This window comes from Macaca thibetana, chromosome X, assembly GCF_024542745.1.
Source record: "Macaca thibetana thibetana isolate TM-01 chromosome X, ASM2454274v1, whole genome shotgun sequence".
Taxonomy (NCBI): Eukaryota; Metazoa; Chordata; class Mammalia; order Primates; family Cercopithecidae; genus Macaca; species Macaca thibetana.
Genome location: NC_065598.1, coordinates 10,078,263 through 10,090,533, shown reverse-complemented (window position 1 = coordinate 10,090,533; position 12,271 = coordinate 10,078,263). Strand labels below are relative to the sequence as shown.

General features: G+C 36.8%; 1 protein-coding gene across 7 annotated transcripts in view; it reads left to right on the top strand.

Moving 5' to 3' along the window:
- MID1 (midline 1) overlaps positions 1–12,271 on the top strand; it is a 391,573-nt gene that overhangs the window by 214,689 nt on the left and 164,613 nt on the right. Inside the window, exon 1 of one of the 7 annotated variants that reach the window (XM_050777272.1) lies at positions 2,138–2,470. The exons of the other annotated variants lie outside the window; for them this stretch is intronic. The gene's annotated coding sequence lies outside the window, so the exon portion shown is untranslated. Of the gene's footprint in view, positions 1–2,137; positions 2,471–12,271 lie in introns of those variants that run through there. 7 annotated transcript variants of the gene reach the window in all.

Below are 12,271 nucleotides of genomic sequence, written 5' to 3'. Positions count from 1 at the left end.
TGCTATGAAAGAGAGGTTCTGAGGGCCGGGCGCGGTGGCTCACGCCTGTAATCCCAGCACTTTGGGAGGCCGAGGCGGGCGGATCACAAGGTCAGGAGATCGAGACCACGGTGAAACCCCGTCTCTACTAAAAATACAAAAAATTAGCCGGGCGCGGTAGTGGGCGCCTGTAGTCCCAGCTACTCAGGAGGGTAGGCAGGAGAATGGCGTGAACCCGGGAGGCGAAGCTCTCAGTGAGCCGAGATCGTGCCACTGTACTCCAGCCTGGGGGACACAGCGAGACTCCGTCTCAAAAAAAAAAAAAAAAAAAAAAAAAAAGAAAAAGAAAGAGAGGTTCTGAGTAAACATGGAAGAGGTGCTGATCATTTGTAGTACAAGTGGATGTTGAAGGTCTTATATTCAGTCCAGTGTTTATGATGAATATAATATAAAGGCTGTCCTTCCTTTCTTATATCATTCAATGACATTTACTGAGCACTCACAGAATTAATATATTCTGCCACATTATACGTGATTATTAATGTGCCGGGACACTTTCTAGGTTCCAAACATGATTTTGGTAAGGTCCCTGCCCTCAAAGAACTTTTGATCTGATGTACAATTTATTGTACCAGTAGCACAGTGCAGGTTTTTCCATGGTCAAAATGGCTTCTCATTAATATCTATATTCGTGTGGGTAGGGATCCACTTGAAAAATTGATGGTATCCAAAACCTTGCTGAACTTAGGAGACTTGAGAAGTGATTTGTAATTGTGAAATTTAGTTGATTTTTAGCCCACATGTCCATTTGTAGAAATTTATGACTTCTTACATAAAGCAGATTTCTCATAATTATTAAATAGTAATTGATTTTTCTCAATAGAGAAAAGTAACTCATAGGTAGTCCCCAATCTAGGAATACTTTATGTTTTAGGAGTTTGTTGTTTGAAACCCAGAACATTTTCCAGCAAAAAGTAATCAATCTGATTAATGTGAGATCAAGTTCTGAGTTTTGAGGACATGCCCCTGTGTTATACAGGATGGAAACAGAAGGAGAAAGAATTGTCATACTTTCGGTAATAGGCCCGTCATGGCAATATTTGAAATATGAAGTTTGTACTAGTTTTCACCTTTCTTTCTCCATCCTTCTGATGTCTTCTGGTCTCACTGGGGCATCTCCCCCAGGCCTGTCCTAATATATAGTGAATTCATAATTGTTCATCTTCCCACCCTTCCCTTCCCCACCTCCAAACCACTCTCCTGTTTCCTCTAGTCAATGGTCTCTACCACATGGCAGGAGAGAAGTAATATGGGTGAGCCGAAGCTCATGACTCTTAGCCCTTTAACCCTTAGGATGAATCTTTAATTGGGGATATTTTAAGCAGTAGAGCCTGGAGCTACAAAACACATGATTTTCTTTTCAGGGACAATATTTGGGGGCAGGACCATGCCTTTGGCAGACAGAACTTGCTGGTGTGTCTGCCTGTGGGTCAGACCTCTTCATTTCATCCTGCCTGAACTTCTGGACCCACTAGGGTCTTTGTGAGTAACAGCCAGGGAGCCACAGGCCCCCAATTGAGAGGGAATTATGGCGTTTGTGGGTACGGGTTGTTTGTAAGTGTGCTCTTTGTATGCTGAGCACTGTCTACTTGTATTAGAATAAGTGGAAAGGAAATAGCTGTAGCATCCTCTTATCCACACGAGTATTTGAGTTGGTGTATGTATTTCTACTCGTTTGTCTGCTTATCTTGGGACTCAGTTACTCCAGAGCAAGAGTTACATCTTAATTACCTTTGAATCCCCAGACCCAAGCCCAGTGTCTGGCACACAATAAGAATTATTAAGTGTTCTACAGGCGCATGCTGGATGAATTTTAGTAAAACAGAGAATGGAAAATGCTCCTTAAAATCAGAAGAGATATGAAGAAGAAAGGGCATTAGAAAGGTCTGGGAAACAGCAAGGACTAAATAGATCAGTAGTAGAGAAAATTAACATAGGTTATGATTACTGAACCATATGTATATGGTTTTATATATATATAGTCCATTTGTATACGCATAAATAGTCTCTCTCTCTCTCTCTCTCTCTCTCTCTCTCTCTATATATATATATATATATATATATATATATATATATATATATATTCCGTTCAATTGTGTTCTGGGCAAGAACACAACCCAAAACATGGTAAGCACCTTGGAGTTGATCGTACTGCAGAAATGATTACGAAATGGGTCATGCCCTCCAATAGCTCAAAGCCTAATCGCCAAGATAGAATCTGCTGCTTGCTCTCATTGAACCCAGCCTGATAGTTTAGGCCTTAGGTCCATGTGCAGTTGTTTAATTTTGCAGGTGAGTGGCATGCCCAAGGTTACTCCACAACTGAGATAGCGTGTCTGAGAGAAGACTGAAGCCTTACCCATGTAGATGGTGACCACGTTTTTGATAGTGAAGTTCAAGATTTGTGCTGGACAAAGCATTTTCATTGCCGGTAGGTGTAAAGACCCAGAGTTATAGTTAAAATGACAAAATAGAAATTTCAGGGACATTTAATAGTTTATGGAAACAACAAGACTAATATATTACTAAAGGGTCTATGCAGTAGACCATGTTATCTGTCCTATGACAAGTTTTGGAGTGTTGCTTTGGTTGTGTGTATTTAGAAGTGGTCTTCCCCAAACAATTAGGAGGAAGGGGATTGTTACTGGGAAAATGGATTCATTGAATGCCCTGCTGAGTTAATAATAAGTAGATGAATGGCCAAATAAAGCAATATATAGATGGACGGCACCACCAAATATTATTAATAGAGATTTATTTATTTACATACGATCAATCTTCTGTAGGAAATACATTAGGAATCCAGACTAAGAATACCAGTTAAAGTTTAGCATTTCTGGGTTGACATTTTAGCACAAGAAACACTTTACCCTCCATCTGGGAGCAAGGTATGAGGGAGACTTAGGTTCTAGGTAAGTCTTCTAGACTCCCCATCTCATTCTCTTTTGTGACTGCACATGCCTTCTACTAAGATATAATTTGGATGTTTTCAGGTCATGTGCTGTAATTCAATATGCTAATAAATTCCAAGGCAATTTGAATGGAATGATGGTTTATAATGAGGCAACTCAGGAAAGACTACATCATCTTTAGTGGAAAATGCTATCCAAAACATCCAAATAGTTAAATGATCTTATATTTGGGTTTTGTGCTTCTTTTATGTATATATTCTTTGCTCTGATTTTAGTTAAGTATGAACATGTCAGACAGTAAAAACTAGGAGAATTATATTTATACAGAAGAAAGTTTAGGGAATGAGATGAGTCATTTAGCCCATGAATTAATCAGCTGTGCTTTGAGGAAATAGTGCAGGAAGGTAAAATGGAACAAATAGAAGAGAGAAGAAAGCGTGACTTCTTTTAGTCATCGTATGATGGGGAAAGTGGTAGAGAAAAATTGGCTATTTGGTGAGTGATTCAGTTGAGTTCCTTTTCAGTGGTCGATGTTTAAAGTGAAATTCTAATGAGATTGATGCTGCCCTTTTTGTATGGTTCTGAGTAAAAAAGGGAAAATAGTAATAATAATTAATTGGGAGGGGTATGACTTTCTGAGTAGATAAAAACATGATAGTAGACTGTTAGATAATGAATATTTATTGTTTGATTCTTCTCAGTCTGGAAGAGACACTTTCTGAATAGTTCTCCTCTTTCTAACATTTCAGCTGTCAGAATTGAATGGTTCACATGTAAACTACATTGTTTTGGTTTAACTAACAAAGAGTGATAAGACATGAATTGTTTGTGACAGCCCCGAACATTGATAACAGAAGACATTAATGCCTGCAGACATAGCCTACATGGTAAAAATCTGGAAACAAAAATGCTTATTATGTTAGGCCAACGTGCTTTGACCTAGTTTTGCTTTTCTGCTTGGAAATTATGTCAATATTAGTTACATCATCCCTTCGGATGAGCAATTCCACATTCTTGTTTATTTCACTGTCATATTATTAGTTTTGTATATTTAGTTCTGACCTCTGAGGAGTCAAACTAATCCTCATTGACTTGCATTTTCCCTTTGAAATGAGACTTCTGCATGATAAAGAGAGAGGATTTTATGTGTTAACAAAACAATCTAAGATACCTCTTCAAAGGCATTCACTTCTCCTTGATCCGGAGCTACTGCCCTCTTGAAGGTTCCTAGAGGCCATCCAGTTTTCTGCTGATCAGAATTAGTCTTTTTTTCTTTGTCTTATGGGGATGGAATAGATTACTGGGCCTAGAACTGCCGTAGTTGAATAACAAAAAGTAAAACTGTGAGGCTGACGGGACATTTCCCAGCCCATCATCCTTAAATTTGCCCTTTTCATGTTTCTGCTTTACTTCTTCATCCAGTAGAAACTGGCTTAGCATATTTTTCCTATTTAACATTTTTATTGAATACTTTTCAAAATGAATTATTTCCTCAGTTGATTTCGAACACATTTTTTTCTGTCATTTAATACTTTATATCACTAGAGGAAAGAACCATTTAATTCTTTCATACATTTATGAATTCTAATCTTCAAAGAGTGTGAGTTATTCAAGTGATCAACTTACATCAAATTTACAAGTATAATTTACTACCAAAAGACCTTGAATGCTTTTTGGTGCACATGTTTTGGCATTATTATTAACAAATGTAATCAGGCAAAAGCCCACACAAACATGTATTCCTGGTTCCTCTTTAAAAATGTACCATTTGCTCTTGTTTTCTAATTAAGGCTTTGAAGGTTAAAAATCCCTTTGTTGTTAGCTCCTTTACAAGACTCCTGCCTGAGTGCAGAAAACATAAGCAGGGAGTGTCCTCTTCAAAGCATAATCAAACCAACTAAATTTTAACCAGGTAAATTGTTGATTAGCATTGGATCATTTAAAGAAACAGTATGAAAGTAATTGGGATAGTCACAACTCCTAATTGTGTGATCCCGGGGGCTTCAAACATTGTTTGAAACATTCACCTCAGGTATTATGTTCCATGTCTGATCCTTATGCTAATTTGAATACTAGGATCCTGAAGAAAAACTTTATAGGATTTCTTGAGTCCCTAATTGATATGTAAACATTGTCATTCCCAAGCTGCCTAAAGTTGTGAATTACAGTATACCATGTGTCTCCTGTTGTGATAGCAATTTCTACAGCAATTTTTCTGATTGTTGTGGGCAAATGTAAATATATTTCCCTCCTCTTACACAAATAGTGGCCTTTCACATACGTTATTCTGCACCCTGGCTTTTTTTCTGCTTTACGATATACCCTAGAGATCTTCCCATAACAGTCCACGGAGAGCTTCCTCTTTAAAAACAGAACAAAACTGCGTATCATTGCACTATGACAATGTACCATAATTGATTTGACCCTTCCCCCACTAGTCGTGTGGAGTGTGTCCAATCTTTTGCCATTAAAGCAGTGTGCACTGAAAAACATTGTGTTCATCAGTTTGTATGGGGCGGATGTATCTGTATTAAAAATCCCCAGAAGTGGGATTGCTGGGCCAAAGGGCAAATGCAGTTTCTAATTTTGATAAATAAGTAACATTGTCTAACCAGCCTGTGTGAGAGCACTGCCCCAGAGCCTCATCAATAGAGAGCATTGTCCGACTTGTGCACCTTTGCGTATCTGATATCTGAAAAGTGGCATCTCTGTGTAGCTTTGCATTCTCTTCTGAGTGACGTTGTCTTTGCATGTGTTGAAGGTCTATTTGCATTTCTTGTGCAATGTCTGCTCATATCCTCTGTTTAGGAAAAGAAAAAGAAGGCAGGGCGCAGTGGCTCACGCCTGTAATCCCAGCACTTTGGGAAGCCGAGGCGGGCGGATCATGAGGTCAGGAGATCAAGACCATCCTGGCTAACACGGTGAAACCCCGTCTCTACTAAAAATACACAAAAAAATTTAGCAGGGCATGGTGGTGGGTGCCTGTAGTCCCAGCTACTCCGGAGGCTAAGGCAGGAGAACGGTGTGAACACAGGAGACAGAGCTCGCAGTGAGCCGAGATCGCGCCACTGCACTCCAGCCTGGGCCAAAGTGCGAGACTCTGTCTCAAAAAATAAATAAATCAATCAATCAAAGAAAAAGAAAATGCCAGGTCTAGTACAATGATGTTTGATGTTCTTTTGACAATGATGAAACCACTATTTAGTAAGAGAATCACTCCAGGCAGTAGACTTAGAAGCACAATATCAGAGACCCTTGAGTAAAGACCCTAATGTGCCACATCTTAACTCTGTGACCTTGGGTTGATTCCTTAAACTTTCCAAGTTTCCTCACCATAAAATTGAAATGATGTAGACAACGCACAGGGTTTATATAATAATCACTAAATGAAGGATAATAATAAAAATGGTATATAAAGCACTTAACAGAGTATGGGTTACATACTAGGCACTTAAGAAATGTTAGGTTAACTTCTCTTTTTTTAGATACAAGCTTAATATTTCAGAGAAGGCTGGGTTTATGGACATTTCTACCTCTTACCCTCTGAATGAATACACATCCACCCACACAGAAGCATGTAAATATACACATATGTACACATGATGGAATAATGTCTGAAATGATTCAAAATCATCTCTTTAGACAAATGCGTGTGTGTGTATGCATGTGTGCATGTATATGTATAAATATTCCTGTAATGTAAGAAAACTAATTTGTTCCTAAAAGTATACCCTTTTAGGACAAATTCTCCTAATATGCTAAAACAACACCAAATAGCATTAAATGGACATGGGTCACTTATCACTACCTTTCATATTATAATCCAAAACAGCGTTTTTTCTTCATCTATCGTATTCTTTACAACAATTAAACTCTTTTACAATGTTATGCACCTTATACTTAAAGCTACACCTAGAAATAAAATTACACTTATACTCATGTTTATGTATTTCTGTCTTTAAAACAAAAAAATAAACACAGCAGTAAATACAAAAGGTAGAAATGGAAAAAAATGCATTTTAGAGGGCATGGTGCTAAGGGTTGCCACTACTGAGGGCTGATAATATAACACTGACCAACTCTACAACTGTGAATAAGACCATTTGGGTGATCTTGTTTCCCAGGGCTCTGTTGTTACAGAAATATAATTTTAAAAATTGTATTTTGAAATAATTACAGATCCATAGGAAGTTGCAAGAAAATGTACTGGGCAGTCTGCACCCTTTACCCACCCCTTACCCCATCCCTAACCCCCAGAAACCAGTAATCATCTGTTCTCCATCTCTATAATTGTGCTACCTCAAGAATATAATATAAATGTAATCATACAGTATGCAATTTTTTGAGATCGACATTTTTCCCAGCTCACTTAATTTTCTAGAGGTTTATCCAAGTTGTTGCATGTATCAGTCGTTTTTTCCTTTTTATTGCTGAGTAATGTTCCTTGGTGTGGATATATGACAGTTTAATCATCAACTTGTTTAAGGACATTTGGGTTGTTTCTACTTTGAAGCTATTACAAACAAAGTTGCTATGAGCGTTTGTGTGCAGGATTTTGTGTGACTGTAAGTTTTGATTTCTCTGGGATAAATGCCCAGGAGTGCAATTGCTGGGTCATATGGCAAGTACACATTCAGTTTTGTAAGAAACTGCCAAAGCGTATTGCAGAGTGGCTGAATCATTTTACATTCCCACCAGAAATGTATCAGTGACCCAGCTTTCTCTACATCCTCCCCAGCATTTGATGTTGTCCCTGTTTTCATTTTAGCCATTCTGGTAGGTGTGTAGTGGTGTCTCATTTGTATTGTTTTTTAAAAAGTGCAGAAGATACTTCATAATCCAGTTTGGGTGTGTCCAGTACCTCCCAGGTAAAATTCTCACACGTAATATGGGTCTATCTTGGTACATGACTGAATTGTCAAAAATATCTATGATTGCTGCATTTTTGGTTGAACCTTAACTGAAATACTGAGAGCAAAAAAGAAGCTGTATTGTGCAAAATATATCTGAACATTAGACTGGGCTTCAATTTATACTCTGAGACACTCAGATAATTGATACTTACTCAAGACATGGCAGATGCATGCCCCAACACCTAACTTCACTTTGGGAATAGACACATGAGGTATCAGGAAAAATTGCTAAGACTATTTAAATTTCTCCCCCCTTTTCCAACATTATTCCATTGCCTTTGCATTTGCATAAGTTAAATAGGGGCATGATCTATCTTCATTGTCAATATACATGTAGATGTGTGTAAATCTACAAACATACATATACATAGACATACACAGGCTCTGTGGGTGTCAATCCCAAATGTTCCCCAACATCCAGTCTAGATTCTCCCAGGTCAGGATTTCTCAACTTTGGCATTATTGCCATTTGGGGTTTAATAATTATTTGTGGGGCTGTCCTGTGCACTGTAGGATGTTTAGCTGTATCCCTGGCCTTAAGCCACGATATGCTGGTAACACTCCCATGTCCCAAAGTGTGACAACCAAAAATGTCTCAGCACATTGCAAAATGTCTACTGGGGCAAAATAAACCTCCCTTTGAGAATCACTGGGGTAGGTAGAAGAGAAGGAGAATCTCAGGCTTTAGGTTACCTCACTGGGTTTGCTGAAACTTGATAAGAATCTCCTTACCAGCAAGGATCAGGTTTTGGTGCCCACCTGGTCACTTCTGACAACTACCAATCTCTAAATTTGTTTCTGCACATTATGGCTGAAGATTAGTGGTTGATGGAGAAATATATCAGCCTTTGTTTCTTAAAGAGCTTGTACTCAATGCTTAAAAATACAAATTGGATCTGGCACTGTTGTGGTTCACGCCTGTAACTCCAGCACTTTGGGAGGCCAAGGTGGGAGGATTGCTTGAGCCAGAGAGTTTGAGACCAGCCTGGGCAATATACTGAGACCCTATCTCTACAAAAAAATTTTAAACTTAGCCAGGCCTGGTGGTGCAAACCTGTAGTCCCAGCTACTTGGGAGGCTGAGATGGGCGGATCGCTTGAGCCTGGGAGGTCAATTCTGCAGTGAGCTAAGATGGCGCCTGGGACCTTGTCTCAAAAACAAAACAAAACAAAATAAAATAAAATACAAATTGAACACACATAATTGAAAACAAAACTTCATGCACACCTGGTTTTATTTTACTTCGTAATGATGTTTTATCACATATTAGATACCATGATTATTTTAAAAGATATAAAATTTAATAGGTAATAAAATACCTCATAAAATAGGGTATATCTCCATATGCATAGAGAATTTTATAGAGAAATTGGCACAATTCCTGGATCTTGCTCTGATTCAATGTGTTTATCTTTGAATTCTAATAAGAGGTTTTAAAAGACATTTAAAGAATTGCAAAACAGGCAAAAAAAAATATGATGGTGTTTTATAGTTTAAATTATGTTTACCTGGCAACAATAATTATTTTATTATATAAATTATAGAAAATGTTATGTATTTTTTAACTTTATAAATGTACCTCTACTTGATAAATAATATATTTTGTATTTATTACATTTGATATATAAATATATTCCTACTTTAGAATTAAAATAAGGTGAAAATAGTTATTGTTTGAAATACTGTTAAGTTGTATATTCTTATCTGTATTAGAATTAAAATATGTATCTTATATATAAATTACAAATTACCTGAAAAAAGAATAAATTATAACCTCATGTAAAACTAAATATTTCTGTATCAGTTGTGCAATTTAAATTCCGCTTTTAGTTTTCATTAAGTTGTTACATTTGGAAAATTTGGATAGTAGTTATCATGAACTCACTGTTATCTGTGGCTCTGACAGTAAAATACGCCATTGAGTTGTACTGTAATATGAATCTCCCAGGAACACTAAGCCAATTCAGAATGAGGCATTCCTTTCTCAGGAACAGAGATTTATAAAGTGACTGGAGGTATCACTATTTCTAGAGGAAGGTGTACCTTGAAGTATTCTCATTCTTTTCTATGCATTTATGATCCCAGCCTACTAAACTCAAGTGACACTTCAATACAGCAAAGCCTCTTGGAAGTATGTGAGTTTAATAAGAAAATTTATGAAGAAAAAATACACTGAAATGCAGACTGACTCCCAAAATAATAGGATACTTTTAAAAAAATATTAGTTTCATAGCATGACAAATAATACTCAAAAATACTTTGAAAGTGCGCATTTTAAAAATGCCCAAAGGGTTTAGTAGATTATGTTGAGAGAAGGCATTGGAGGAAGAAACATTATAGCCATAAAAGCCAGGAAAATGATCTTCCTTTGTTTATAGGATTACATAGAGGAATTTTAACTTCTAAAGTGAAAATACAAATTACTTGTGTAGGCTAAAATCACCCTTCTTAGAGGAAATGATGCAAATTTTCTTCATATAATTTATGTTCCTCCAGAAAGTCTCTATGAAGTGATAACATTATAACTGCATGCATTCTCCTGGTAACTTCATTTAAAGTCTGTGATGTAGTAACATCATGCGTACTTCCCTTTCCTACAGAGCCCTTATATTCTCTATAGACCAAGAGGTTAATTAATTTTTGGAGTTATATAGCAAAGAGTTGTCAGAACCCCAAATAACATATCTCTAATTTCCAAAATTGCCTGACAAACTCTATATTTTAAAGAAGCCATGTTATTCTTAGGATAAACCTAATAATGTCACTATAGTCCCCAGTCATGCTCATCTTTGCCTTTCTTCCAATATGTGCAAGGAATATATAAGGAGACCTTTTAAGGTTACAGTATCTTCTTACAAATTAGAGTTTATTCGCTGAGGTTATAACAGCAGCTGAGCATCTCAAAAGCTACAACTTGAGCTGACAGGCAGATTAGCAAGTACATAAAATGTCAGTAGAGAGAAAAATAGACTTCAATTTTTTTGGCAATCCTGTTAAACAACTCTGTGAATAAGTATTTGAAACTTGTACAGTGGACAGTTTGAATTTTCCTCAATGCCTACCACAAAACTTACCTACCTGTTGCATATATGCATCACTGAATTAATTAATGGAAAGTAAAATTTTAAAATGTAACCTTGATTATTTGGGATAAAATGGTACTTCCATGTAATGGAATGTCATAACTGAACTTGTAGGGATCTTCAGATACTCTAGCTGGTACTAAATCTCATCAGAGCCCTTGAAGTTATAACATAAAATAGCATATTCAATATGAGAAAATATTTAATTGTCAGCCTTAAAAATGTATATAGCAGAGGCAATCTATTTTTTTTTCAGACAACAAAGCCTTCTAAAAGCTTTTCAAGCTATACAGCTTTGAGATTTATAACTTTGAATCAAGAGAACATAATTTCAAGAAATGAAGAGAACTTCTGATTAATTCTAGTCTAAGGCAATGAAGTCCTACTAGATTTTGAAGTATTATGTTCTTCATAATTAATGTCAAGATAGTTTCTTCCCTGTGGCTCGTTATTTTCTTGTAAAAAGTACATACTGCCTGTGTTTTTAAATTTCAGATTTTCTCATGCAGCTCTTGTCTAATGATCCAGCAAGTTCAGGCATATAATACATTTTAAGAATCTATATTTAAAGACTTAATTATTTATGCATGTGTGTCTATGTATTTTGAAATATATATATTTCAAAAGACTATTTTTAGCCTTTGGCTCAATTTTTTTAAGGAATATAATATTGAATATCTAGACAGGTTAAAAATCTCCCACATTTAACTATAAATGTTAACTAATGCTTTCCTTTTCATTTGTTAAATTGCTGCATAAGTGCTTTAAAAAGTATGTTACCCTTGGCATTAAGACATCATCTCTTTCACTTACAAAAGTGTACCAATCCTTGGGATTGAACCATTGTAGCTGCTTTAAGCCAAAATTCTCCCCAGCCGGGTTCCTTATCATCACCCTTGCCACAGAATCTACATCATTGGGAGTTAAAGATCTTTGGTCTCAAACCTTATCCTGGTTGAATTCCTATCATATCACCAGCAACCCCTTTCTAATGTCCCCCAGAAATGCTAGCACAACAGGAGATTTTCAGGAGGCTCACTCCAATGAGGAACATCATTTGCAGTGACAAAGTTTGTCCTTAGGGGAAATCTGTATCTCTCTCTCTATACCTTTTACCCCTGTTTGGCCCCCTCTCTACAACACAGAACACGTGCAGTTACTCTGTTCACTGACAGCTCTTCAAAGACAAAGCTAACATGGCCTTCTGGGGGCAGTTTTTCCAGGTTAAATATGCCCAGATGTGCTTGATTTGGACTCTATCCTTTAAGATCAAGCAATGTTAGTAAGTACAAATGTCCAACATTTAGAAGAACTGTTCATAAGA